Here is a 5343-nt window from a genome sequence, read left to right as displayed (position 1 = left end):
CAGAGCAGGATACAGCCTTCATTTTAAGCTATTTCCATATTTTTGTTAGCTGTTCTTTTTTATCTCCCCTCATTGTGAGCAGACACTGTTAGAAAGTATGAAAATACCAGATGTGACTCCTGGGTGCAGTTACAATAAGTTACAATAATCTTTTCCAGTAAAGGGTTCCCAAGAGAGAATTCTCTCTTGAACTATTAAAAAAACAACAACCATATTGTCAAACATTATTTTCCTAACAGCTTTATGGTCTTTAAAACTGTAAGGGGCTCCGTGGTCTTGATAGACCTCCATATCTTCTGTTTTCCAAGAGAGGTAGTCCTAGTCTACTGCAGATAATATCCGCAGGTCGCCAGTTCGAGGCCACCGGCACCGTGCGACCTTGAAGCAGCTGACAAGCTGAGCCGAGTTATTCCATCTGCTCTGAGTGTGGGAGGATGGAGGCCAGGATGGAGGCCAGATCAGAATGAAACATCTGAATTGTTGTGGCTCTTGAAAGATAGAGCCTTCTTTCAATTGTAAAAATCCCTACGGGGATTTAAATTAGCCTGCCTATGTAAACCGCCTTGAATAAAGTCTGAGGAGAAATCTGACGACCAAGGAAGGTGGTATATAAATACCTGTATTATTATTATTATTCTTGTTGGCAACCTTCAGTCTCGGAAGACTATGGTATCGCGCTCTGGATTATTATTATTATTATTATTATTATTATTATTATTATTATTATTATTATTATTATTATTATTATTATTATTATTATTATTATTGGTGTAGTTTGGCACAGGCATGACAAAAAAAGTGAAATTGGAAGCCAATTTTGGTGGCCATCCCAAGGAGAAACATTTTAGAATGTTTAAAAGAAGCTATATCCATTTCTGTAAGTCTATTAAATTTCTGGGGAAGTGGTGTGTGGGGGGGGGGGTACATTTGTGCATATCCTGAAAATTCCCAGAAAGAGGAATTCAAAGTGAATTTCAGGGTTCTAAAGAACACAGGAAACTGTCATGTACTGAGTCATAATAAGCAATTCTGTTAAGTACTCAGGTGGGAGCAAGCCCCACTGAACACAGTTGAACATGCTTCTGAGTAAACATGTATAGGATTACACTGTTAGGGCAGTATTGTTTACTCTGAGTGGTAGTGGTTCTTCAAGGGGTGTTCAGGTAGGGAGTGTTCCCAGTCCTACCTGTAGATGTCATTGATGGAAACGGAGACCTTCTAACACTGAGCTACAGTCAACTTTCAAAAGTACAAAATGAAAACAAACTGGGTTTCTGCATATATCTGCATACCTTCTACTTATCTCTAAGGTTGTGCAAAATGCACAGACATTTTGCACAAAGTTGAACATGCTTCAGATTTCTGATTTCTTCCCAAGTCAAAACAGCTGAGACTTTTCAAGGGTAGCCAAACAAGTTTGGATAAGACCCATCCAATCCCTATGGTCTACCCAGGCAGTTGGATGGAACGAACTGTACCACTTCAGACTACAGGTGAGAGAATCATACTTGTTTCCTGGCATTACAAAAAAAAAAAAAAAAGGTTTTTCACTTGGAAAAGCAGGACATGGATTGGCCTAGTTCTCTTTTTTGTTTTCAGGAAATAGTATGTAGTGGAGCATTAAAAATGGCTTCTCCTACCTGCAGAAGGTTCAGTGGTATATTCTACTGCCTGAGAAAATGACTGCGTCATTTGGCCACAGGTGTAGATCAGACCTTAGTCTGTTCCCCTTTAAAGACGTCTGTGGAATCTGTAGACCAACACACAGTCCCACCTTAATGGAGCCCTTCCATTAGGCCAACATTTCCGTTCAAAGTGGATATATGGCCATTGATACGGAAGCAAGAGTGGTGTACTCAGACGTGATTTGTGAATTGCCATGGGGACTATTTATTTGCACAGTAATTTAACCCTTTTGAACTAAGGAGGTCCATCCGGAGCCCATTAAAACCAGTGGGCTCTTGGCTAGCCCCTCTGATGGGATGCGGCCAGGACCCTAAAGCTTTTTCCTTTGATTAATATATAGTTGGATCAATACTGCTGATGCACCTTGGAATGATGGAAACCACTCTAATTGCTATTGAAACTTTGCAGGGGTGGGGGCAGAGAGAGAGGCCTTTTCATCAATTGTGATTAGTCCAGTCAATACTTAAGAGCTCTTGTCGTGGTGATGGGATTTATTGGCCCCATTTCTGCAGATCGTGGCCCTTCCTTAACCAGGCGATTGATTGCACGGGGAAGACATCTTCTGCCATTTCATTTTATGGCTCATTAAGCAAGTATAGCAGATCACCATCCCAGACTTTTTTGGCATTGGAAGATTTTCAAAACTTATGTGCTGCTAATGACGCTGAAATTAGCAAAGGCAAGTATTTGGCACGCAAAGGTCAGAGAGAGCATTAACAGACTACTTAGCTGCAGTCCAACAAATGTAATCAGATCCCCATGGCTTGTAAGACATGCAAAGCACTGTCAATGTAGAGCCTTGAATCCTGTGCAGCCCACAAACCTGTGGTTGATGAACATAATAACATAAGAGCCCTGCTGGATCAGGCCCAGGGCCCATCTAGTCCAGCTTCCTGTATCTCACAGTGGCCCACCAGATCAGAGAGCATACAAGACCATAAGATATTTGCACCTCGAAAGACTATTGTATCGCGCTCTGAATGGTGGTTCTGGAATAGCGTCTAGTGTGAAAAGGCCGATTCGGGAGTGACAATCCCTTCCACACCGGGAGCAAGTGCAGTCTGTCCCTAGTATGTCTCCTTGGCTATGGGCTTCTTTGCCTCTTTGCCTCAGTCTGTTGGCCAAGCGTCTCTTCAAACTGGGAAAGGCCATGCTGCACAGCCTGCCTCCAAGCGGGCCGCTCAGAGGCCAGGGTTTCCCACCTGTTGAAGTCCACTCCTAAGGCCTTCAGATCCCTCTTGCAGAACACAGTATGTAACACAAAAATGTTTAAATGGAATTTTTAATGTTTCTTATTAAATTCCAAGGTGCTGATTCCAATGGTAATCTTAGTTGTGTGTCGTCGTCCTCCCCATCAAAATTGTTTTAGGGCCCAATCCTATTCCATTCACCACCTGTTGAAGCAGCGGTGCCAAAATGGCAACCACTGCATCCTATGGTGTGGTGGGGCAGTCCAGGAAGTCTCCTCTAGGTAAAGAAGCAATTGTTCCCTTACCCAGAGTTAAGTCTCCATGGCACGGGTGGGTCGACTCAGACCAACAACAGCTATTTTGCTGGCATAGGTCTGTTGACCCACAACACAGGACCAGACCAGAGAAGGGAGTTGGATATTGGCTGTGGTGATCCCTTACTGTTTTGCCCCCCCTTTAGCTACACTACTGCACTGAATTGCATCCCAAGTGAAATCGGAAGTGCCTTTGGAGGTGCCGCTTCTTTCAAAGGGCGCAAACAAACTTTTGCCAAAACTATAATGCTATTTTTGGGTGGTGTTGATTACCAGAAAAAAATCAACATGAAATTGACAAGGAAGTGGCGCAATAATGCAATTGCATTTGTTGGATTTTTCCATCCAGGCAGTGATAGTGTCCACTTGGTGAAGATCAGCCTCCACCCCATAATTCAGGGGCACCTGAGAAAATGGGGAATCTTGAGAGGAAAAAAAATGGCAGTGGTTGACCTTTAAACTGAGTGAGTTCCCTGAGGCTTGGAGCTAGCACACTTCAGGCTGCCCTGGGCTTCTGGTGCGCAAATAATTTCAATGAATGGCAAGAGCAGTGCTGTAAACACCCACAGCAATGATATTGTCCTTAAACTCTTGGTACAACATTGTCAACTATTCTGCATTTGCATAAGCAATTAACATCTCATTAACGCCTCATTAGGAACGCTGTGGCATGTGTGTAGGAGAAAGGCAGGGTGAGAGGGCAACAAACCAATCTTTCCTTGGGAACTGTGTCAAGTTACAAGGCAGTGGCTGGCTTGATTCCGGCTGGGGGTCCACGCATGTGAGCAAACGTGGACGTGTTTGGCTGCTCCCATTCCAAATCCGTCTCGACTCGAAGAACGATGGAGCGTTTCCAGTTAAGGATGTGATACTGTGGAAAGAGCTTTGCTTAACACCTGTCCATAATAGCAAGCTTGGCTCCAGCCGCTGCTGTTCTGAAAAAAAAAAAAAACACCCAGAAAAACACATTCTTGATGGCAAACATATGTGCGAGCCTCCATTTGAAGTAACTTTTCGGCACACCCTTTAATACTTTGCTGGATCGGGGCCAGGGGTCTTCCTTTCTTTGTCATGTTCATTCATTTTGGGGGAGTGAGTTGCTTGTGAAGCTCTTGTTTTTTTAAAAAAGAAAAAAAAATCCTTATAGTTTTCATGGCTTGAAAATATAGGCAGCTCTCTCGAGGCAGAAAATCAGCTGTGATTCAGCAGCAGGATTACTGGAGTAGTGTTATAAAATCAAAGGACGGGGTGGGAAATTCATTGTGTTTGTGGGAGTGCAAAAGATGGAAACAATCTCTCTTTTGCACGCACACACACACACACACACACACACACACACACACACACACACACACACACACACACACACTTTGGAAGCACCTGGCTTCACTCCAACTGTTGTTGGCAACCTTCAGTCTTGAAAGACTATGCTATCACGCTCTGAAAGGTGGTTCTGGCACAGCGTCTAGTGTGGCTGAAAAGGCCGATTCAGGAGTGACAATCCCTTCCACACTGGGAGCAAGTGCAGTCTGTCTCTGGTCTGTCTCCCTGGCTATGGGCCTTCCTTCTTTGCCTCAGACTGTCGGCCAAGTGTCTCTTCAAACTGGGAAAGGCCATGCTGCACAGCCTGCCTCCAAGTGGGCCGCTCAGAGGCCAGGGTTTCCCACCTGTTGAGGTCCACTCCTAAGGCCTTCAGATCCCTCTTGTAGATGTCCTTGGCTGGAAAACATGGTAGCTGCTTTACCGATGCGTTTGTTTAGCTCGGTATCGAGAGAGAGAGTGTCGGAGATCGTTGAGCCAAGGTACACAAAGTCATGGACAACCTCCAGTTCGTGCGCAGAGATTGTAATGCAGGGAGGTGAGTCCACATCTTGAACCATGACCTGTGTTTTCTTCAGGTTGATCTTGGCAGGCCTTGCTAAAACGATCCATGAGCTGCTGGAGATCTTTGGCAGAGTGGGCAGTGACAGCTGCATCGTCGGCAAAGAGGAAGTCACGCAGACATTTCAGCTGGACTTTGCTCTCAGTCTCCAACTGACCATACTGAGAAAGGCTTTGGGGGTGAGCAGGAGAACCTGAACACCCCTGCAGTCATTCTAGGTATGGTTGCATGCTGCTCAGAGCAAGGCCAACTGCTTCTCCAGGTGGCCTCG

Source organism: Tiliqua scincoides, chromosome 13, assembly GCF_035046505.1.
Source record: "Tiliqua scincoides isolate rTilSci1 chromosome 13, rTilSci1.hap2, whole genome shotgun sequence".
Classification (NCBI taxonomy): Eukaryota; Metazoa; Chordata; class Lepidosauria; order Squamata; family Scincidae; genus Tiliqua; species Tiliqua scincoides.
The sequence above is the reverse complement of the archived record's forward strand: the minus strand, read 5'-3'. Positions refer to the sequence as shown.